The sequence below is a fragment of the Scyliorhinus canicula genome, chromosome 29 (genome assembly GCF_902713615.1).
Source record: "Scyliorhinus canicula chromosome 29, sScyCan1.1, whole genome shotgun sequence".
Taxonomy (NCBI): Eukaryota; Metazoa; Chordata; class Chondrichthyes; order Carcharhiniformes; family Scyliorhinidae; genus Scyliorhinus; species Scyliorhinus canicula.
The window spans coordinates 4,233,815-4,258,759 of NC_052174.1; the positions used below are offsets into that span (position 1 = coordinate 4,233,815).

Genomic DNA, 24,945 nt, shown 5'->3' on the forward strand with positions numbered 1-24,945 from the left:
CGGAGTCTGCACGTTCTCCCCGTGTCTGCGTGGGAGGAAACCGGATCACCCGGAGGAAACCCACGCACACACGTGGAGGACGTTCAGACTCCACACAGACAGTGACCCAGCCGGGAATCGAACCTGGGACCCTGGAGCTGTGAAGCATTTATGCTAACCACCATGCTACCCTGCTGCCCTATGTCTTATGGTCTTATACACCCCGAACCCGCCCGCCCACCTTCTCATCCGCCAGCAGTCCCACCTCCAGGCGCCAGAGCGGGCGCTGGTCCCTCTCCTCCCCCAGCCCAAGGTCTACCCAGTGCGGGGCATGGTCCGAAATGACTATGGCCGAATACTCGGCATCCTCCACCCTCAAAATCAGCCCCCTGCTCAGGACAAAATATCGATCCGTGGAGATGCTGGTAACGGCGCCGTTGCCGCTCCCTCCAACGACGTACACCGCGAGCCCGGTGGTGGCGGCTACCCTCAAGATTTGGGGGCAATGGAGACGGCATAGGGGGGATGTGGGGGGCTCAATGGAGACCCAAATACGGGAGAACCACCGGTTTGTTCCAGAAAGCATCGATGGCGGGTTTCTTGGCTGGCACAGGGTAGGTATTAGGAGGTTGAGGGGACCTGTTTGTGGATGGGAGGTTTGCGAGCCTGGCAGAGTTAGAGGGGAAGTTTGGGCTCCCCCCGGGGAACATGTTTAGGTACATGCAGGTTAGGGCATTTGCCAGGCGGCAGGTGGAGGGGTTCCCTCTGCTGCCCCCACGTAGGGTACGGGACAGGGTGCTCTCGGGTGTGTGGGTTGGAGGGGGGAGGATTTCGGACGTGGACCACATCATGCAGGAGGTGGATGAGGCCTCGGTGGGGGGGCTGAAGGGTAAATGGCAAGAGGAGCTGGGTGAGGAGATTGAGGAGGGGATGTGGGAGGATGCCCTGGAGTGAGTGAATTCCTCCTCTTCCTGTGCGAGGCTTAGCCTCATACAGTTCAAGGTGCTGCACAGGGCCCACATGACCGGGACGAGGATGAGTAGGTTTTTCGGGGCGAAGACAGGTGTGCTAGGTGCTCGGGAGAGCCCAGCGAACCACGCCTATATGTTTCGAGCATGCCCAGCGCTGGGGGAGTTTTGGAAGGGGGTAGCAAGGACGGTGTCGAGGGTGGTAGGATCCAGGGTCAAGCCACGCTGGGGACTCGCACTTTTTGGGGATGCAGTGGAGCCGGGAGTGCAGGAGGCGAAAGAGGCCGGTGTTCTGGTCTTTTGCATCCCTAGTAGCCCGGCGGAGGATTCTTCTTCAGTGGAAGGATGCGAGGCCCCCCTACCCCCCCAGCGTGGAGGCCTGGATCAATGATATGGCGGGGTTCATCAAATTGGAGAGGGTGAAATTTGCCCTGAGGGGATGAGTTCTTTAGGCGTGGCAGCCTTTCCTGGACTTCCTCGCAGAACGGTAGGAAAAGAGGCCGACAGCAGCAGCAACCTTTGGGGGGGGGGGGGGGGGGGGTTGTTGCGGGGGAAGGGAGAACTGTGTATATGTGTTTATTGAATATGCCGGGTGCTTATCTATTTCGTTTTTTTGCAGTTACTGGGGGGAGGGTTTGGTTTTGGGGGTTATTGTGTTTTTCCCTCTTGTTGCTGTTAATACAGGTTTCTTGTCGTTATTTTATGTTTTTAATATAGAACATAGAACATAACAGCGCAGTATGGGCCCTTCGGCCCTCGATGTTGCGCCGACCTGTGAAACCATCTGAAGCCTATCTGACCTACACTATTCCATTTTCATCCATATGCCTATCCAGTGACCACTTAAATGCCCTTAAAGTTGGCGAGTCTACTACTGTTGCAGGCAGGGCGTTCCACACCCCTACTACTCTCTGAGTAAAGAAACTGCCTCTGACATCTGTCCTATATCTATCACCCCTCAATTTAAAGCTATGTCCCCTCGTGTTGGTCATCACCATCCGAGGAAAGAGACTCTCACTGTCCACCCTATCTAACCCTCTGACTATCTTATATATCTCAATTAAGTCACCTCTCAGCCTTCTCCTCTCTAACGAAAACAACTTCAAGTCCCTGAGTCTTTCCTCGTAAGATCTTCCCTCCATACCAGGCAACATCCTAGTAAATCTCCTCTGAACCCTTTCCAAAGCTTCCACATCCTTCCTATAATGTGGTGACCAGAACTGCACGCAGTACTCCAGGAGCGGCCGCACCAGAGTTATGTACAGCTGCAGCATGACCTTGTGGCTCCGAAACTCAATCCCCCTACTGATAAAGGCTAGCACACCATATGCCTTCTTAACAGCCCTATTAACCTGGGTGGCAACTTTCAGGGATTTATGTACCTGGATGCCGAGATCTCTCTGTTCATCTACACTACCAAGAATCTTGCCATTAGCCCAGTACTCTACATTCCTGATACTCCTTCCAAAGTGAACCACCTCACACTTTTCCGCATTAAACTCCATTTGCCACCTCTCAGCCCAGCTCTGCAGCTTATCTATGTCCCTCTGTATCCTGTAACATCCTTCAGCACTATCCACAACTCCACCGACCTTTGTGTCATCTGCAAATTTACTAACCCATCCTTCTACACCCTCTTCCAGGTCATTTATAAAAATGACAAACAGCAGTGGCCCCAAAACAGATCCTTGCGGTACACCACTAGTAACCGAACTCCAGGATGAACATTTGCCATCAACCACCATGATGTTTTTGAAAATCTAAATAAAAATTATTTAAAAAAAAAACAACAAAAGCGTGGAGTACTGCTAGCTCGACTTAAGACTACCTCGACTTCCGGCAAATGGAGTCTACTTATGTCTGCGTCTACAAAGCACAAACAGAATGAACGTGCATGAACGGGTGAGTGATAAGCGTTGGTCAGCACACGGTGGGTAACACCTCTAGAGCTGTTGGGGAGGGTTTAAACTAATGTGGCAGGGGGATGGGAACCGATGCAGGAAGTTGGAAGGTAGTAAAACAGGGACAGAAGCAAAAGGAAGTAAGGGGAAAGGTGCAAGGCAGAGAAGACATAGTCAAAAATCTAAAAGGGCGACAGTACAAGGTACAGTGACTGAGGGGAGCTCAGTAAATAGGCCCAGTAATAACAAAAGGAATAAAACTGGAGATGTTAAGATTCAAAACAGAGGTAAAAAAAAACCAACGTAAGTGTACTTTACCTGAATGCTCGTAGTATTCGGAATAAAGTAAATGAGTTGATGGCACAAATCATCGCAAATGACTATGATTTAGTGGCCATTACTGAAACATGGTTAAAGGATGGTCACGACTGGGAGTTAAATATCCGAGGGTATCAAACTATTCGGAAGGACAGAGTGGATGGTGGTGTTGCTCTTGTTATTTAAGGATGACATCCGGGCAATAGTAAGGGATGACATCGGTGCTATGGAGGATAAGGTTGAATCCATTTGGGTGGAAATCAGGAATAGTAAGGCGAAAAAATCACTGATAGGAGTAGTCTATCGGCCACCAAATAGTAACGTTATGGTGGGGCAGGCAATAAACAAAGAAATAACTGATGCATGTAGAAATGGTACAGCAGTTATCATGGGGGATTTTAATCTACATGTCGATTGGTTTAACCAGGTCGTTCAAGGCAACCTTGAGGAGGAGTTTATAGAATGTATCCGCGATAGTTTCCTAGAACAGTATGTAATGGAACCTACGAGGGAACAAGCGGTCCTAGATCTTGTCCTGTGTAATGAGACAGGATTGATTCATGATCTCATAGTTAGGGATCCTCTCGGAAGGAGCGATCACAATATGATGGAATTTAAAATACAGATGGAGGGTGAGAAACTAAAATCAAATACTAATGTTTTGTGTTTAAACAAAGGAGATTACAAGGGGATGAGAGAAGAACTAGCTAAGGTAGACTGGGAGCTAAGACTTTATGGTGGAACAGTTGAGGAACAGTGGAGAACCTTCCAAGCGATTTTTCCACAGTGCTCAGCAAAGGTTTATACCAACAAAAAGGAAGGACAGTAGAAAGAGGGAAAATCAACCGTGGATATCTAAGGAAATAAGGGAGAGTATCAAATTGAAGGAAAAAGCATATAAAGTGGCAAAGATTGCTGGGAGATTAGAGGACTGGGAAATCTTTAGGGGGCAACAGAAAGCTACTAAAAAAGCTATAAAGAAGAGTAAGATAGAGTATGAGAGTAAACTTGCTCAGAATATAAAAACAGACAGTAAAAGTTTTTACAAATATATAAAACAAAAAAGAGTGGCTCAGGTAAATATTGGTCCTTTAGAGGATGAGAAGGGAGTTTTAACAATGGGAAATGAGGAAATGGCTGAGGAACTGAACAGGTTTTTTGGGTCGGTCTTCACACTGGAAGACACAAATAACATGCCAGCGACTGATAGAAATGAGGCTATGACAGGTGAGGACCTTGAGAGGATTGTTATCACTAAGGAGTTAGTGGTGGGCAAGCTAATGGAGCTAAAGGTAGACAAGTCTCCTGGCCCTGATGGAATGCATCCCAGAGTGCTAAAAGAGATGGCTAGGGAAATTGCAGATGCACTAGTGTTAATTTACCGAAATTCACTAGACTCTGGGGTGGTCCCGGTGGATTGGAAATTAGCAAACGTGACACCACTGTTTAAAAAAAGGAGGAAGGCAGAAAGCAGGAAATTATAGGCCAGTGAGCTTAACTTCGGTAGTAGGGAAGATGCTGGAATCTATCATCAAGGAAGAAATAGCGAGGCATCTGGATAGAAATTGTCCCATTGGGCAGACGCAGCATGGGTTCATAAAGGGCAGGTCATGCCTAACTAATTTAGTGGAATTTTTTGAGGACATTACCAGTGCAGTAGATAACGGGGAGCCGATGGATGTGGTATATCTGGATTTCCAGAAAGCCTTTGACAAGGTGCCACACAAAAGGTTGCTGCATAAGATAAAGATGCATGGCATTAAGGGTAAAGTAGTAGCATGGATAGAGGATTGGTTAATTAATAGAAAGCAAAGAGTGGGGATTAATGGGTGTTTCTCTGGTTGGCAATCAGTAGCTAGTGGTGTCCCTCAGGGATCCGTGTTGGGCCCACAATTGTTCACAATTTACATAGATGATTTGGAGTTGGGGACCAAGGGCAATGTGTCCAAGTTTGCAGATGACACTAAGATGAGTGGTAAAGCGAAAAGTGCAGAGGATACTGGAAGTCTGCAGAGGGATTTAGATAGGTTAAGTGAATGGGCTCGGGTCTGGCAGATGGAATACAATGTTGACAAATGTGAGGTTACCCATTTTGGTAGGAATAACAGCAAACAGGATTATTATTTAAACGATAAAATATTAAAGCATGCCGCTGTGCAGAGAGACTTGGGTGTGCTAGTGCATGAGTCACAGAAGGTTGGTTTACAGGTGCAACAGGTGATTAAGAAGGCAAATGGAATTTTGTCCTTCATTGCTAGAGGGATGGAGTTTAAGACTAGGGAGGTTATGTTGCAATTGTATAAGGTGGTAGTGAGGCCACACCTGGAGTATTGTGTTCAGTTTTGGTCTCCTTACTTGAGAAAGGATGTACTGGCACTGGAGGGTGTGCAGAGGAGATTCACTAGGTTAATCCCAGAGCTGAAGGGGTTGGATTATGAGGAGAGGTTGAGTAGACTGGGACTGTACTCGTTGGAATTTAGAAGGATGAGGGGGGATCTTATAGAAACATTTAAAATTATGAAGGGAATAGATAGGATAGATGCGGGCAGGTTGTTTCCACTGGCGGGTGAAAGCAGAACTAGGGGACATAGCCTCAAAATAAGGGGAAGTAGATTTAGGACTGAGTTTAGGAGGAACTTCTTCACCCAAAGGGTTGTGAATCTATGGAATTCCTTGCCCAGTGAAGCAGTTGAGGCTCCTTCATTAAATGTTTTTAAGGTAAAGATAGATCGTTTTTTGAAGAATAAAGGGATTAAGGGTTATGGTGTTCGGGCCGGAAAGTGGAGCCGAGTCCACAAAAGATCAGCCATGATCTCATTGAATGGCGGAGCAGGCTTGAGGGGCCAGATGGCCGACTCCTGCTCCTAGTTCTTATGTTCGTATGTACACACCCAGCTTGGGGGGCGCTGGGGACGAGCACATGGCAGCTTCAGCAATGCAGTGCCCTCTCGGCACTGGCAGAGGGTGCACAGGAGGTTTACCAGGATGTTACCTGGTCTGGAGGGTGTTAGCTACGCGGAGAGGCCAAATAGACTCGGACTGTTTTCATTAGAAAGACGGAGGTTGAGGGGCGACCTGTTAAGAGGTCTACAAGATTATAAGGGGCATGGATAGAGTGCATGGGAAGGCACTCTTTCCCAGGGTGGAGGGGTCAGTCACCAGGGGGCATAGGTTTAAGGTCCATGGGGCAAAGTTTAGAGGAGGCTCGCGAGGCAGGTTTTTTACACCGAGGGTGGTGAGTGCCTGGAATGCGTTGCCAGGGGAGGTTGCGGAGGCAGATACGTTAACGGCGTTCAAAAGGCATCTTGACAAATACATGGATAGGAAGTGCTGAAGGTTTTGGCCAAGGGTGATATGACGGTGCAAGCTTGGAGGGCCGAAGCGCCTGTTCCTGTGCTGTATTGTTCTTTTTTCTCATAGAACATACAGTGCAGAAGGAGACCATTTGGCCCATCGAGTCTGCATCGACCCACTTAAGCCCTCACTTCCACCCTATCCCCATAGCCCAAAAAATGGCAGCATTGTGGATAGCACAATTGCTTCACAGCTCCAGGGTCCCAGGTTCGATTCCGGCTTGGGTCACTGTCTGTGCGGAGTCTGCACATCCTCCCCGTGTGTGCGTGGGTTTCCTCCGGGTGCTCCGGTTTCCTCCCACAGACCAAAGATGTGCAGGTTAGGTAGATTGGCCGTGATAAGTGCCCTTAGTGTCCAAAATTGCCCTTAGTGTTGGGTGGGGTTACTGGGTTATGGGGATAGGGTGGAGGTGTTGACCTTGGGTAGGGTGCTCTTTCCAGGAGCCAGTGCAGACTGGATGGGCCAAATGGCCTCCTTCTGCACTGTAAATTCTATGATAATCTTTGGACTGTGGGAGGAAACCAGAGCGCCGGAAGAAACCCACGCAGACACGGGGAGGACGTGCAGACTCCGCACAGCGACCCAGTGAGGAATCGAACCTGGCGCTTGAAGCCACAGTGCTAACCACTGTGCTACCCGAGTGTTGAACTGCAACACAGAAGGAGAGAATGTGAAATCAGAGAAAGGCTTTAAAGTATAATGTGTTTGGCCAAGACTACACTGTAATACTGCGCCTGGACTCAACTGCCAAGGCAGAATGAAAGCTTCGGGGACTGTAAGCATTGCAACAAACAGCTATGAGGCTGACCCCATTGGTAAAGGTTTGAGCTATGATAGAGAGGCTGGAGAAACTTGCACTCTTCAGTTTGGAAGGAAAGTGGCAGAGAGGTGTTCTGACAGAGGTATAAAAGATAATTGAAAGAACAGAAAGGTAACTCAGGAATATTAATTTAGATGAAACCGTGTTAATAGGGTTTGATGAAGAAGGTGGGTGGGTGGGAAAGTGCATAAACAGCTGCACAGAAATAGAAGGCAAGAAATTAATACTTAAAGAAACAAAAGTCTAGAAAAAAGGTAACAGTGGAAGTGTTCAATGATTAGTGTGATTACTTCAATAAAAGGAGGCTAACGAGAAGGCAGCTGAGATGAGGGTAGAGATAGACACATGGAAGTCTGATAATCATTGTCAGAGTCATCGAGGTCTACAACGCAGAAAAGCTCCTTCGGCCCATCACATCTGTGCTGGTCAAAGACACAGCACTTGCCAGCACTTGGCCCACAGCCTTGTCTGCCCTGGGATAGCAAGCGCACATCTAAATACTTATTTTTCTTGCTTTCTTGTTTTATAAATTTAGAGTACCCAATTCATTTTTTCCAATTAAGCAGCAATTTAGCCTGGCCAATCCACCTAGCCTGCACATCTTTGGGTTGTAGGTGTGAAACCCATGCAAACATGGGGAGAATGTGCAAACGGGCAGCACGGTAGCACAGTGGTTAGCACGGTGGCTTCACAGCACCAGGGTCCCAGGTTCAATTCCCCGCTCGGTCACTGTCTGTACGGAGTCTGCACGTTCTCCCCGTGTCTGCGTGGGTTTCCTCCGGATGCTCCGGTTTCCTCCTCCCACAGTCCAAAGATGTGCATATTATGTGGATTGGACATGCTAAATTGCCCTTAGTGTCCAAAAAGGTGAGGAGGGGTAATTGGGTTATGGGGATAGGGTGGAAGTGAGCGGTTAAAGTGGGCCGGTGCAGACACGATGGGCCAAATCGCCTCCTTCTGCACTGTATGTTCCATGTTCCATACGGACAGTGACCCGGGGCCGGGATCGAACCTGGGACCTCGGCGCCGTGCTGCCCTGATCGAAATCCTTCTGAAACGTTCTGAGGGTCTCTGCCCCCACCCCCCTTTCAGGCAGCAAGTTCCAGACTCTCACCCCCCCCCCCCCCCCCCCCCCCTCTGGGGGAAAAGGTTTTTCTTCCCATCCCCTCTAAACCTCCTGCCCCTCACCTTAAATCTCTGCCCCCTGGTCACTGAACCCTCCACCAAGGGGAAACGTTTCTTCCTGTCTACTCTATCTGTGCCCCTCCATCTCAATCACGTTCCCCCCCAGCCTCCTCTGCTCCAAGGAAAACAGCCCCAGTCTATCCAATCTCTCTTCATTGCTAAACCTCTCCAGTCCAGGCAACATCCTGGTAAATCTCCTCTGCTCCCTTCCCAGTGGCTATCACATCCCTCCTATAATGTGAATTCCAGAACTGCCCACAATACTCTCGCTGTGGCCTAACCGTTTTATACAGTTCCTGCATAACCTTCCCGCTCATAAACTCTCTGACTCGGCTGATAAAGGCAAGTAGACCACAGGCCTTCTTAACCACTGTGTCCACCTGCTCTGCTACCTTAAGGGACGGGTGTACATGCACACCAGGGACCCACTGATCCTCGGTGCTTCCCAGGGTCCTGCCATTTATCTTGAATTCCCTCCCCTTGTTTGTCCTGCCCAAGTGCATCACCTTTCACTTATCCGGACTGAATCCAGGCAAATGTGAGGTGATGCATTTTGGAAGATCTAACTCAATAGATGGTCAATGGAAGAGTCCTGGGGAAAATTGATGTACAGAGAGACCTGGGAGTTCAGGTCCATTGTACCCTGAAGGTGGCAACGCAGGTTGAGAGAGTGGTCAAGAAGGCATACAGCATGCTTGCCTTCATCGGACGGGGTATTGAGTACAAGAGTCGGCAGGTCATGTTACAGATGTATCAGACTTTGGTTAGGCCACATTTGGAATACTGCGTGCAGTTCTGGTCGCCGCATTACCAGAAGGATGTGGATGCTTTAGAGAGGGTGCAGAGGAGATTCACCAGGATGTTGCCTGGTATGGAGGGTGCTAGCTATGAAGAAAGGTTGAGTAGATTAGGATTGTTTTCATTGGAAAGACGGAGGTTGAGGGGAGACCTGATTGAGGTCTATAAAATTATGAGAGGTATGGACAGGGTGGATAGCAACAAGCTTTTTCCAAGAGTGGGGGTGTCAATTTCAAGGGGTCACGATTTCAAGGTGAGAGGGGGAAAGTTTAAGGGAGATGTGCGTGGAAAGTTTTTTACGCAGAGGGTGGTGGGTGCCTGGAATGCTTTGCCAGCGGAGGTGGTAGAGGCGGGTACGATAGCATCATTTAAGATGCATCTGGACAGATATATGAACAGGTGGGGAACAGAGAGAAGTAGACCTTGGAAAATAGGCAACAGGTTTAGATAAAGGATCTGGATCGGCAGGCTGGGAGGGCCGAAGGGCCTGTTCCTGTGCTGTAATTTTCTTTGTTCTTTGAACTGCATTTGCCACTGATCAGCCCGGCAACATCCTCCTGTAATCGAAGGCTATCCTCCTCACTATTTACCACCTTGCATCTGTCCCCTCGAGTGCAAGACTGACGTGTGTCTCTATTCAGAAATATAAAAGTTATAGAGGGCGTAAAATTCTTGAAATGCGTTTGGAGATGATTTTAACCAGCCCATGAACAAGCCTGCCATGAAAGGGGCAGATATGGACTTTATATTAGGGAATGAATCTGGGCCGATATTCGGAACATCACCACAAGATGTTGCCTTTCTCGGCCGTTTTCTCAGATTAAGCATGAGATCGAATGCAATGCCTTTTCTTGTCAGCTTGGAACTAGTTTGTCTCTTATGTGGGGGCAATTTAGTCTGAATTGTTTTTTGGAGCAAGCAAAGAGATGGATTAGGAGCCACTCTACTCAAGGGCATTGTAACTTTATAATAAGAATCTTTCTTGTCACAAGTAGGCTTACAGTAACACTGCAATGAAGTTACTGTGAAAAGCCCCTCGTCGCCACATTCCAGCGCCTGTTCGGGTACACAGAGGGAGAATTCAGAATTGTCAAATTACCTAACAGCACGTCTTTCTTGTGGGTAAACCGGAGCACCCGGAGGAAACCCACGCAGACACGGGGAGAACGTGCAGACTCCGCACAGTGACCCAAGCCGGGAATCGAACCTGGGACCCTGCAGCTATGAAGCTACAGTGCTAACCACTGTGCAACATGCCGCCCATAAGGAGTATTTTTTTTTTTTAAATCATAATTCAGTTAGACTGAAAGTAGAAGAATAAAGACCAGACAAATAGTGAACGTTTTAAGTTTGGGAGTGGCTAATTTTACTGGGCCGAGGTGAGATTTGGCAAAAAATGGACTGGACACCGCTATTTGACAGCAAATCCGTGTCAGAGCAGTGCGAGGAATTCACGGAGGAGATAGAGAGGGTTCAGAAAAAGCGTTCCTACTAGAAGAGGGCGGAAGACAAAAATCTAGGCGAGCGAGACCCAGCAGCTGAAGGGATTGGTGAGGAATGCTGACCTTGCCAACGAGGCTCTCATCCCAAGAAGGGAGGATTTGCTCGAGGCAGAATGGGTACCGAGGTGATTTACGAAGATGCGGCCAGGGATGTAGAATCTGCGACGTGAGGCGAGGTTGCCAAGACTGGAGTTGTTTTCTTTCGAAGCTGCGAGGTTGAGGGGAGATTCAATTGAGGTAAAAAAAAAAAAATGATGAGGGTCTGGTAGAGTGAATAAGACAGGCTCAAGAGGCAGGGATTTCACGTAATTAACGGAAAGATTAGAGGGGTGGGTGGAGGTTGAAAATCACTGTCCAAAATCCCTTGTGTTGAAAGAAGTCTTCACCATACATTCCACAGGGTTGTAGACCTACACCTGGCTGGATGGCACAGTCTGTCCAACACTGACACGGCAGGTTGAGGGGGCACCTATTGTGTCCCTGTGTAGAATAGTTGGGCCGGGTGAACTGTTTCAGTGCTGCACGCTCTGGGCGAGTCAGTAAGAAATGCCTCGTTGTGTGGAGAATGGTCAGCACGCGGAACAGGTGTCAGAGACAGAGACAGGGAGAGAGAGACAGAGACAGAGACAGACACAGGGAGAGAGAGACAGAGAGACAGAGAGAGAGACAGAGAGAGAGAGAGACAAAGAGAGAGACAGAGAGAGACAGAGAGAGACAGAGAGAGAGACAGAGAGAGAGACAGAGAGAGAGACAGAGAGAGAGACAGAGAGAGACAGAGAGAGAGACAGAAAGAGAGACAGAGAGAGAGAGAGACAGAGAGACAGAGACAGAGAGAGAGACAGAGAGACAGAGACAGAGAGAGAGAGAGAGAGACAGACAGACAGAGAGACAGATACAGATACAGAGAGGCAGAGACAGCGAGAGAGGCAGAGACAGCGAGAGAGACAGAGACAGCGAGAGAGACAGAGACAGCGAGAGAGACAGAGACAGCGAGAGAGACAGAGAGCGAGAGAGACAGAGAGCGAGAGAGACAGAGAGCGAGAGAGACAGAGAGCGAGAGAGACAGAGACAGCGAGAGAGACAGAGACAGCGAGAGAGACAGAGACAGCGAGAGAGACAGAGACAGCGAGACAGAGACAGAGACAGCGAGAGAGACAGAGACAGCGAGAGAGACAGAGACAGCGAGAGAGACAGAGACAGCGAGAGAGACAGAGACAGCGAGAGAGACAGAGACAGCGAGAGAGACAGAGACAGCGAGAGAGACAGAGACAGCGAGAGAGACAGAGACAGCGAGAGAGACAGAGACAGCGAGGAGAGACAGAGACAGCGAGAGAGACAGAGACAGCGAGAGAGACAGAGACAGCGAGAGAGACAGAGACAGCGAGAGAGACAGAGACAGCGAGAGAGACAGAGAGCGAGAGAGACAGAGAGCGAGAGAGACAGAGAGCGAGAGAGACAGAGAGCGAGACAGAGAGAGAGACAGAGAGAGAGACAGAGAGAGAGACAGACAGAGAGACAGAGAGACAGGCAGACAGAGAGACAGAGACAGCGAGAGAGACAGAGACAGCGAGAGAGACAGAGACAGCGAGAGAGACAGAGACAGCGAGAGAGACAGAGACAGCGAGAGAGACAGAGACAGCGAGAGAGACAGAGACGCGAGAGAGACAGAGAGCGAGAGAGACAGAGAGCGAGAGAGACAGAGAGCGAGAGAGACAGAGAGCGAGAGAGCAGAGAGCGAGAGAGACAGAGAGCGAGAGAGACAGAGAGCGAGAGAGACAGAGAGAGAGAGACAGAGAGAGAGAGACAGAGAGAGAGAGACAGAGAGAGAGAGACAGAGAGAGAGACAGAGAGAGACAGAGAGAGAGACAGAGAGAGAGACAGAGAGAGAGACAGAGAGAGAGAGACAGAGAGAGAGAGAGACAGAGAGAGAGAGAGACAGACAGAGAGAGAGAGAGACAGAGACAGGCAGACAGAGAGACCGATACAGAGAGACAGAGACAGCGAGAGAGACAGAGACAGCGAGAGAGACAGAGACAGCGAGAGAGACAGAGACAGCGAGAGAGACAGAGACAGCGAGAGAGACAGAGAGCGAGAGGACAGAGATCGAGAGAGACAGAGAGCGAGAGAGACGAGAGCGAGAGAGACAGAGAGCGAGAGAGACAGAGAGCGATAGAGACAGAGAGCGAGAGAGACCGAAGAGGAGACAGAGAGAGAGAGACAGAGAGAGAGAGCCAGAGAGAGACAGAGAGAGAGACAGAGAGAGAGACAGAGAGAGAGAGACAGAGAGAGAGAGAGACAGAGAGAGAGAGAGAGAGAGAGACAGAGACAGCGAGACAGAGACAGCGAGAGAGACAGAGACAGCGAGAGAGACAGAGACAGCGAGAGAGACAGAGACAGCGAGAGAGACAGAGAGCGAGAGAGACAGAGAGCGAGAGAGACAGAGAGCGAGAGAGACAGAGAGCGAGAGAGACAGAGAGCGAGAGAGACAGAGAGCGAGAGAGACAGAGAGAGAGAGACAGAGAGAGAGAGACAGAGAGAGAGACAGAGAGAGAGACAGAGAGAGAGACCAGAGAGAGAGACAGAGAGAGAGACAGAGAGAGAGACAGAGAGAGAGAGACAGAGAGAGAGAGACAGAGAGAGAGAAGAGACAGCGAGACAGAGCGAGAGAGACAGAGACAGCGAGAGAGACAGAGACAGCGAGAGAGACAGAGACAGCGAGAGAGACAGAGACAGCGAGAGAGACAGAGACAGCGAGAGAGACAGAGACAGCGAGAGAGACAGAGACAGCGAGAGAGACAGAGAGCGAGAGAGACAGAGAGCGAGAGAGACAGAGACAGCGAGAGAGACAGCGAGAGAGACAGAGACAGCGAAAGAGACAGAGACAGCGAGAGAGACAGAGACAGCGAGAGAGACAGAGACAGCGAGAGAGACAGAGACAGCGGAGAGAGACAGAGAGCGAGAGAGACAGAGAGCGAGAGAGACAGAGAGCGAGAGAGACAGAGAGCGAGAGAGACAGAGAGCGAGAGAGACAGAGAGCGAGAGAGACAGAGAGCGAGAGAGACAGAGAGCGAGAGAGACAGAGAGCGAGAGAGACAGAGAGCGAGAGAGACAGAGAGCGAGAGAGACAGAGAGCGAGAGAGACAGAGAGCGAGAGAGACAGAGAGCGAGAGAGACAGAGAGCGAGAGAGACAGAGAGCGAGAGACAGAGAGCGAGAGACAGAGAGCGAGAGAGACAGAGAGCGAGAGTGACAGAGAGCGAGAGTGACAGAGAGCGAGAGCGACAGAGAGAGCGAGAGAGACAGAGAGAGCGAGAGAGACAGAGAGAGCGAGAGAGACAGAGAGAGCGAGAGAGACAGAGAGAGCGAGAGAGACAGAGAGAGCGAGAGAGACAGAGAGAGCGAGAGAGACAGAGAGAGCGAGAGAGACAGAGAGAGCGAGAGAGACAGAGAGAGCGAGAGAGACAGAGACAGCGAGAGAGACAGAGACAGCGAGAGAGACAGAGACAGCGAGAGAGACAGAGACAGCGAGAGAGACAGAGACAGCGAGAGAGACAGAGACAGCGAGAGAGACAGAGACAGCGAGAGAGACAGAGACAGCGAGAGAGACAGAGACAGCGAGAGAGACAGAGACAGCGAGAGAGACAGAGACAGCGAGAGAGACAGAGACAGCGAGAGAGACAGAGACAGCGAGAGAGACAGAGACAGCGAGAGAGACAGAGACAGCGAGAGAGACAGAGACAGCGAGAGAGACAGAGACAGCGAGAGAGACAGAGACAGCGAGAGAGACAGAGACAGTGAGAGAGACAGAGACAGCGAGAGAGACAGAGACAGCGAGAGAGACAGAGACAGCGAGAGAGACAGAGACAGCGAGAGAGACAGAGAGCGAGAGAGACAGAGAGCGAGAGAGACAGAGAGCGAGAGAGACAGAGAGCGAGAGAGACAGAGAGCGAGAGAGACAGAGAGCGAGAGAGACAGAGAGCGAGAGAGACAGAGAGTAGGGAAAGAATCGGAAGCCGCAATGGGGAAAAAATTACACTGTCAATACCCTCAGCTATCGAGGTGCTAAACTTTACAATTCCCTCCCTCTCTCTCTTCCTCCTTCCTCAATATCTACCTGAGTATTTGGTTACCTGCCTTAATATGTGGCAGTGCGTCAAATTTTGTTCGATAAAGTGCCTGAGACACACATCTGGACCTGTTGCTGTGTTTAAGGCACTGTGTAAAAGGCAATTTACTGTCGAATGAACTGAAGATGGGCCAAATGGTCTTGCTTGTCTGTCATGACCTTCGACATTTTACACGGTCGAGCAGGCGTAGTAACCTTCCTCCACGAAAACAGATCGGAAAACCCTGATTAAAAATCACCCAAGCAGGAAGCAGGGCAGTGATGCGGTACAGTGGAGCTATAAGAGCCTGGCACTGTAGTGCGTTGGCACGCATGTGCAACCTGCCCTCCATCCAGCTGCTTGCCCCGCAAGGGGGGTGCGATAAAAAGGGGAACGTCACCGAACTTAACACTAACGTATCTACGATCGTGCAGTTGACAGCAAACATCGGGCCCCTTGCTTCGGTCCCTTTCTGCTGCCTAATCTCCCATGCGTGAACCAAGCCAATATATACTGAAGCGCGGACCAAAATGGAGGCAGAAAAATCAAACAGCGATTTAGTTTTCAGCACCCCTCAGTCAGGTCTGCTGTCATTGGGCTTTATTCTGAAATCTTGCACAGTGTGTGTGTTGGCTGTGCGAGATGGCTGATGAAGTGTGACTGAATGACAAGGTGACAAAGCGTAGGCCCAGTTTGGGGCCTGAAAGGAACCCAGTGCCGCCGGTCACCATCAACAAGACCACCAGAGGGCAGCACGGTGGCCTAGTGGTTAGCACAACCGCCTCACGGCGCTGAGGTCCCAGGTTCGATCCCGGCTCTGGGTCACTGTCTGTGTGGAGTTTGCACATTCTCCCCGTGTCTGCGTTGGTTTCGCCCCCACAACCCAAAAAAATGTGCAGAGTAGGTGGATTGGCCACGCTAAATTGCCCCTTATTTGGAAAAAATAATTGGGTAATCTAAATTTTAAAAAAAACAAGACACGCAGCAAGGGCAGCACGGTGGCGCAGTGGTTAGCATTGCTGCCTCACAGCGCAGCGGTCCCAGGTTCGATCCCAGCTCTGGGTCACAGTCCGTGTGGAGTTTGCACATTCTCCCCGTGTCTGCGTGGGTTTCGCCCCCACAACCCAAAGATGTGCCGGGTCGGTGGATTGGCCAGGCCAAATTGCCCCTTAATTGAAAAAAAAATGAATTGGGTACTCTAAATTTATTTAAAAAATAAAAAAAAGACACGCAGCTCAGTGCTGCTTTTACACAGCTGATGAATTATGAATGAAGCTGGATTAGCGTGGGCTGGCACCTCCGTAATTCATTCTGGGGAGCCGATCACTTATACTGTACAGTGGAGACTGCAGGCCAAATGCTCACTAACTAGGCCCCTGGACAAAGCGGGTGCTCCCTATGAGCGAGAGGCTGAGCAAATTGGGTCTATTTTCTTCCTCGTTTTCAGGAATGAGGCGATGACATGGAAATGTGCAAGATTCTGATGGGGGGGGGGGGGGCACAGATTCAGGATAAGGGGAGGCCCGTCATTTCCATAAGAGACCATAAGACATAGGAGCGGAAGTAAGGCCATTTGGCCCATCGAGTCCACTCCACCATTCAATCATGGTTGATTTCAACTCCATTTACCCGCTCTCTCCCCATAGCCCTTAATTCCTCGAGAAATCAAGAATTTATCAATTTCTGTCTTAAAGACACTCAACGTCCTGGCCTCCACCGCCCTCTGTGGCAATGAATTCCACAGACCTACCACTCTCTGGCTGAAGAAATTTCTCCTCATCTCTGTTCTAAAGTGACTCCCTTTTATTCTAAGGCTGTGCCCCCGCGTCCTAGTCTCCCCTGCTAATGGAAACAACTTGCCTACGTCCATCCTATCCAAGCCATTCATTATCTTGTAAGTTTCTATTAGATCTCCCCTCAACCTCCTAAACTCCAATGAATATAATCCCACGATCCTCAGACGTTCATCGTATGTTAGGCCTACCATTCCTGGGATCATCCGTGTGAATCTCCGCTGGACCCGCTCCAGTGCCAGTATGTCCTTCCTGAGGTGTGGGGCCCAAAATTGCTCACTATTCTAAATGGGGCCTAACTAGTGCTTTATAAAGCCTCAGAAGTACATCCCTGCTTTTATATTCCAAGCCTCTTGAGATAAATGACAACATTACATTTGCTTTCTTAATTACGGACTCAACCTGCAAGTTTACCTTTAGAGAATCCTGGACTAGGACTCCCAAGTCCCTTTGCACTTTAGCATTATGAATTTTGTCACCGTTTAGAAAATAGTCCATGCCTCTATTCTTTTTTCCAAAGTGCAAGACCTCGCACTTGCCCACGTTGAATTTCATCAGCCACTTCTTGGACCATTCTCCTAAACTGTCTAAATCTTTCTGCAGCCTCCCCACCTCCTCAGCACTACCTGCCCCTCCACCTATCTTTGTATCATCGGCAAACTTGGCCAGAATGCCCCCAGTCCCGTCATCTAGATCGTTAATATATAAAGAGAACAGCTGTGGCCCCAACACTGAACCCTGCGGGACACCTCTTGTCACCGGTTGCCATTCCGAAAAAGAACCTTTTATCCCAACTCTCTGCCTTCTGTCTGACAGCCAATCGTCAATCCACGTTAGTACCTTGCCTCGAATACCATGGGCCCTTATTTTACTCAGCAGTCTCCCGTGAGGCACTTTGTCAAAGGCCTTTTGGAAGTCAAGATAGATAACATCCATTGGCTCTCCTTGGTCTAACCTATTTGTTATCTCTTCAAAGAACTCTAACAGGTTTGTCAGGCATGACCTCCCCTTACTAAATCCATGCTGACTTGTCCTAATCCGACCCTGCACTTCCAAGAATTTAGAAATCTCATCCTTAACGATGGATTCTAGAATTTTGCCAACAACCTCAAGAGGGCCTCACGGTAGCATGGTGGTTAGCATCAATGCTTCACAGCGCCAGGGTCCCAGGTTCGATTCCCGGCTGGGTCACTGTCTGTGTGGAGTCTGCACGTCCTCCCCGTGTGTGCGTGGGTTTCCTCCGGGTGCTCCGGTTTCCTCCCACAGTCCAAAGATGTGCGGGTTAGGTGGATTGGCCATGCTAAATTGCCCGTAGTGTAAGGTTAATGGGGGGATTGTTGGGTTACGTGGGTTTAAGTAGGGTGAGCATTGCTCGGCACAACATCGAGGGCCGAAGGGCCTGTTCTGTGCTGTACTGTTCTATGTTCTATGTTCTATGTTCTATAACCGAGATTAGGCTAATTGGCCTATAATTTTCCATTTTTTTTCTTGTTCCCTTCTTGAACAGGGGGGTTACAACAGCGATTTCACACTGAAACTCCGGGGGGGGGGGGGGGGGGGGGAATTACTTCACTCTGGGGGTTGTGAAGCTTTGGAATTCTCTGCTGCAAAGGGTTGTGGCCGCTCCATCATTTAAGGCTGGGATAGACAGACGTTTGGTCTCCAGGAATCAGGGATTGTGGGGGACTGGAGTGGGGTGTTCAAGCTCAGCTCCGGTTATATTGAAGGGACAGGGCGGGGTTGCCTCGGCGAGCCACAGGGTCGATTTCTGATGGTCTGTCCTGCGTTCTCGTGTACCTCTCAGTTCTGGGCAGGCAGCAGGAGCAGCAGCAGCCGGCACATTGAGTTCCAGCAAAGCCCCTCACAGCTCTGCCACCCCATCTAAACAGTGAAAAGCTCGAAACACCGGAGAGCTGGAGGCCCAGGTATGCAAATTCAAAAAGCTGCGTACAGTAAGTAAGCCAAAAGGCTGGTCTTTAGATCGAGAGGACTAGAATACAAGGCGGCGGAGGCCGTGCTTCAGTCACACAAAGCCCTGGGTGGATCACATCTGGAGTAACGCGAGTAAAGTTTAGAGCGCCTCACCTTTGGCAGGAGACACCAGTCCGCGTTCGAGTGTAGTGTCAATTTAGCAGAGCGATAACCGAACTCCCAAGAGAGGCAATTAGACAAACATGGATTTTTAAAAAAATTATTCGTTCATGAGACGTGGGTGCCCCAGGCTGTGCCAGCATTTATTGCCCACCCCTAATTGCCCTGGGGGAGCAGTTACGAGTCAACCACATTGCGATGTGGGTCTGGAGTCACAAGTAGGCCAGATCAGGCAAGGCCGGCAGATTTCCTTCCAGAAAGGGCATTAGTGAACCAGGTGGGTTTTTAACGACAATCGGCAATCGTTAGACTTTTAATTCCAGATTTTAATTGAATTTAAATTTTTGCCATCTGCAGTGGCGGGATTTGAGCCTGGGACCCCCGAGTGACAATAGCACCAGGCCTCTCCAATGTATTTGTAATTCTGAGTATAAAAATTAGAGTCGGCCCTATCAGGAGTGAAACTATGAAGCACTTCTCCACAGAAACATTGGCAGGGGCTTAGAACTTAGCAATGAGCACGAGGTCAATTCGTCAGCTGGTCATACAGAATGTCAACGTTACTGGGGGGGGGGGAAAAGGCGCTGCTGTCGAAGTTTCTCGCCTTGCACTCATCAGGACATGATCACAAGAACACAAAATTGCAAAAGGGAACAACAATTTATTCTGCCCGAGAGTGGACTCTCGATTTGGCCAAGGCATTGACACGGGGGGATACATCGGCAAAACAGTTAACCGCCAAGCTTTTTGTCAAAATTCGAAGCAGGAATGAACCGGAGGACTGCTGCCCCCCAGACTTTCGCTGAATTGGAAAAGATGCAGTGTGTGGCCACATTGATTCTGTTTGCAAAGCTGTTGTGTGTGAATATATGTAGCTTTTAGCTGGTCTAAGCGAGACGTCGCGAGCCCAACTAATAATGTCAAATTGGTTGTTGGTGTCATTTTTAGCACAGATTGTTTACCGAGTTTTGCCCAATCCCAGTCTCCGTGTGATCCCATGCTCTGAGTATGGTCAGTACTTTGCCTGATGCTGAATTCAGATCTGGGCTGTGTATATCTCTAGTCAGGTTGGCAAGATACGAAATGGAGCTCAAAGCAAAATGTCCATGTATCCCCCCCCCCCCCCCCCCCCCGCAGTACCATCTCCAACTGCCTGCTCAGGGAACTGGATGTTAAATTAACTCGAGTCTTGCGACAGGAGTGATGTGGGCCATGCATTAAAGCATGGTACACGTGGAGTGTAACAGCAGGTTGGTGAAGTCAAGGCGCACACAGAAATCAGTTCCCACAACATTATGGGCTCCCTGGACAGGAACGCACCAAAGTAAATCAATGTTTAACACGGCTCAAGAATCCCCCCCCCCCATCTTAAGCAGCACTCGGACAAAGAGGACGCAACTTCCGGGGACCACAAAACACACCCCAAAATGCAGACTTGATAAATCAACTTGCACTGAAGCAGCCTGGGGCAAACTCTACCTCCTCCAGCCGACGCCGCTGCTCTTTCTGCTCCTCTAAGCGCTTGCGTCTCTCGGAGATTAGTTGCTGCCTGCGCTCCTCCGTGTCCCGGCGTGGTAACCCAATCTGCTGCTGCTGCCGCCTCACGGCTTCCGAGCGTTCCTTGTTCTCCTGCTGCAGCCGCAGGAAGTCTCGCCTCAGTGTCGACTCGCCCGGCAGGTTCACGATGGAGCTGCCGTGGAGTTGGGGGAAGAACAGAAACAAAAGGTGTTCAGGAATTACAGAATGAGAAGCACCGTGCAGACACTCTTGTACCGGGGAGCTGCCACTTGGCCCGTCCCGCCCATGGCAGCCCTTTGAAGGGGTTATCCAAACAGTGTCACGGTCCCCTGCTCTTCGCCCTACTGCCCTGACAGTTTGCCCCCTGAAAGTTACGACTGAACTACGACCCACGTCAGGCAGCTCTTTGCAGATCGATGGAGAAACTCTAGGGACAAAATTCCAACAACTCCCCAGGACCCAATGGTCTCGGACATCCTAGGGTTCTAAAGGAAGAGGGTTGCAGCGAGAGTGGATGTGCTGCCGATGAATTTTCCGACGTTCCCTAGATTCTAGGGAACAGTCCCGGCAGGCTGCAAGTTGCCGAGGGTGACACAGCTGTTCAAAAAAAAGGGAGGGAGAAAGAGAACAAGGAACTACAGGTCTAAGAGTCTGGCATCAGGCATCAGCCAGAATTTAGTATTAAGGAGGTCTTAGCATTGCACAGGGGAAAACAAGGTATGATGCGATAAAGGCAGCACCGTTTTATGAACGAGGAATCGTCTTTGACAAATTTATTTGAGTTTCTTGAGGGACGTAACTGGGGGGGGGGGGGGTGGGTACATGACAGGGAAACCAGTAAATGTAGCACATTTGGATTCTATTCACACAAAAGAGCTCACGGAGCTGGTGGCATGAATCCAACATGGATAGAGGATTAGCTGACGGGTAGCAGAGGGTAGGGACAAATGGGGCAGTTCCAAGTTGGCAGAAGATGGAGTGTCGCAAGGCCCAAGCCTGGGGCCCTCAGCCTTCTCCAATCTACATCGGCCGAGACAAAGAGCAATGCACCGAGGTTTGGAGACAATACAGAACTGGGTGGGAATGCAAGCTGTGAGGGGGACACAAAGAGGCTGCAACGGTCAGGTGAGTGGGCATCGAGGAGGCAGATAGAGAATACAATGAGGAAGTGCGAGATAATTAACTTGGATTCAAGAAACAGGGCAGCAGAACAATTCTTAAACGGCGCGAAGCTTGTACGCGCTGATGCTCCAGAGAAACCTGGACGCACTCATGCAAAGAACAGAGAAAGGTAAGCATGCAGGTACAGCAGACAATTAGGGCTGCAAAAGCCAGGTTGGCCTCTGGACTGGGGCACAACAATAAAGTCTTGCCACAAATAAATCTACGGGGCTTTGGTGAGATCACGCTTGGAATCCGGTGGGCCATTCTGGCCCCTCTATCCAATCAAAGGTTCACTTGGATTAGAGGCGGTACAGCGAAGGTTCACCGGCGGCCAGTGGGGGCCAAGCTGGGTCCACGTTCTCTGGAGTATTGAAGAACAAGAGAAATCTCATTCAAATATTCAAAATTGTCAAGGGGCTTCACAGGGCCGATGCTGAGACAGTCCCCCCTTGGCTGGGAAACGTGGAACAAGGGGCTTCACAGGGCCGATGCTGAGACAGTCCCCCCTTGGCTGGGAAACGTGGAACAAGGGGCTTCACAGGGCCGATGCTGAGACAGTCCCCCCTTGGCTGGGAAACGTGGAACAAGGGGCTTCACAGGGGAGATACTGAGACAGTCCCCCCTTGGCTGGGAAACGTGGAACAAGGGGCTTCACAGGGGAGATACTGAGACAGTCCCCCCTTGGCTGGGAAACGTGGAACAAGGGGCTTCACAGGGCCGATGCTGAGACAGTCCCCCCTTGGCTGGGAAACGTGGAACAAGGGGCTTCACAGGGGCAGATACTGAGACAGTCCCCCCTTGGCTGGGAAACGTGGAACAAGGGGCTTCACAGGGCCGATGCTGAGACAGTCCCCCCTTGGCTGGGAAATGTGGAACAAGGGGCTTCACAGGGCCGATGCTGAGACAGTCCCCCCTTGGCTGGGAAACGTGGAACAAGGGGCTTCACAGGGCCGATGCTGAGACAGTCCCCCCTTGGCTGGGAAACGTGGAACAAGGGGCTTCACAGGGGAGATGCTGAGACAGTCCCCCCTTGGCTGGGAAACGTGGAACAAGGGGCTTCACAGGGCCGATGCTGAGACAGTCCCCCCTTGGCTGGGAAACTTGGAACAAGGGGCTTCACAGGGCCGATGCTGAGACAGTCCCCCCTTGGCTGGGAAACGTGGAACAAGGGGCTTCACAGGGCCGATGCTGAGACAGTCCCCCCTTGGCTGGGAAACGTGGAACAAGGGGCTTCACAGGGGAGATACTGAGACAGTCCCCCCTTGGCCGGGAAATGTGGAACAAGGGGCTTCACAGGGCCGATGCTGAGACAGTCGCCCCTTGGCTGGGAAACGTGGAACAAGGGCGCGCAGTCTCAGGACAAAGAGAAAGTCAAACGGCTCTGAATTTTTGGAATTCTCTAGCCCAGGCGGTAGTGGAGGCTCCATCACAAAATACTTTCAAGGCCAAGATCGATTTTTGATCTCTGTGAATCAGGGGATAGAATCCCGAGAAGGCAGGAGGAGGCCATTTGGCCCATCGAGTCTCCACTGCCCGCCATAAGAGCACCCCACCTGGGCCCACTCCCCTGCCCTATCCCCGTAACCCCAGTTAACCTGCACATCGTTAAACACAAAGAGACAATTTAGCATGTATGGTAAATCCACCATATCCCCGTTTGCACGCTCTCCCAGTGTCTGTGCTCCAGTTTCCTCCCACAATCCAAAGCTGTAGTTGGGTGGATTGGCTGTGCTAAATTGCCCCTCAGTGTCCAAACAGTTAGGTGGGGTTACTGGGTTAAGGGGATAGGGTAGGCTAATCATTCCATGGCTCGGTACAGACTCGATGGGCCGAATGGCCTCCTTCTGCACTGTAGGGATTCGGTGAATCACATGGAATGGCGATACACGTTCAACAGGTCACACGCTCGATTCCTGCTCCCATTTCCGAAGTTATCATAACTCTGTGTGAAAAGAATTCTCAACTTCCCCCACCTCAATGTCACACACACCATATGCAAATGGATGTTCAGAGTGAATGCATTGGAAGGTTTCTGCCCAATAACAATCCTGACTGACGCTGTACACGGGCGATTTTCTGCATTTCTTATTGTTTCCAACAATTAATTTTTAAAGAAAATTACACACAGAAGAGCCGCTAAAAATGGAATCTTTTAACAGTTTACCACAGCTCTGGTATTTAAGTCTCACATACGTGCATGTTTAATTTATAATTCTTAAAGAACACAATTTATCAATGGTGGGAAGACCTGCCCTTCTCTCCCCCCCCACCTCGATTTTAATAGAAAGGAACCAGGTGGTCCTTCTGAATGGAGTCAATAAGGGATTGGGAACTCAGCTTGCTGTTGAAGAGGGTTCCAAGGCTGTAAGTCTTTTGCTTCTCGGCCGAGGAGTGGGGGGGGGGGGGGGGGGGGGGCATGGCACAGAGTGTGGAAGAGGGGTCGAAGACAGTGATTTGGTCTTGTAAGTTTTAAAAAGGTGGGCGGGGGGGGAACGCTGCCATCACCCAGCACCAACACCACCTGCCTCAATGGGCATTAAACGCTGAACTTTGCCCCCTCGCAGGTCAAGCAAAAACCTCGCTCGGGAGAGTCTGCAGACAGAAGTAGAAGATACAATTCCGGAGCTCGGGGATTTTACTCGACAAGTAAATGTTGAGGGCGCTCAATGCTTCCACGGAGAATTGCAAACAGACAATGTCATTCCTCAGTGCCAACATTAGCCATTCTGCCGGATAAAGTTCAAATTGTACTGTGGGAACTGAGCTGCATGAAGCCAACAGGTGCAAGAACAAATAATCCTTCTGATACTGCCAGCCCAACACGTCACACACATACAATGCAGCTTCTCTGTCCTTGAGAAAAACACACCTGGGTTCTCCTTCTTCACCAACATTGTCCTCCTCCTCCTCACTGCCGCTGTATTCGTACTCGGTCTCCTCTGTATAAGAAAGAAAACCAGTCACTATGCGTCCCGGCCATTACACTTGAAGAGAAATCAGCGAGGCACACGGTGACAGTGACAGCTACCGAGGAGCTGACCCCCGCCCTCACCTTTTTCACCTCGCTTCTTCCGGGTCCGGTCGATGTGGTCTTTTAGTTGGATGCGTACCTGCCTTTCAGTTGGCTGGTCTCGGATGAAGCTGTGCTTCAGCAGCTGATCAGTAGACGGTCTCTGAGTGTAATTTTTTATCAGACAGTTCTCAATAAACTCTATAAACCTCCTTGACCTACCGAAGAAAGGGTTGACGAAGAATTTAAAAAAAAGAAATGCACAGGTTACAGACAGGCCATGTTGCAATTTACACAAATGTTCCTGGTGTACAGGCAGGTGTGGCTAAAGGCACGAAGATTTGCTACACAGGCTCAGGTTACACTCCAGCCTACAGCTTGCGGGGATGAAGGTTTCTCCTCAACTGCAACATGCACGTTTCGCCCGAATACAATTGAC

At 50.2% G+C, this 24,945-nt stretch overlaps 1 protein-coding gene across 1 annotated transcript in view; it reads right to left on the minus strand.

The window, feature by feature from the left end:
• LOC119958374 (misshapen-like kinase 1) overlaps positions 1-24,945 on the minus strand; it is a 189,500-nt gene that overhangs the window by 85,244 nt on the left and 79,311 nt on the right. The window lies entirely within an intron of this gene.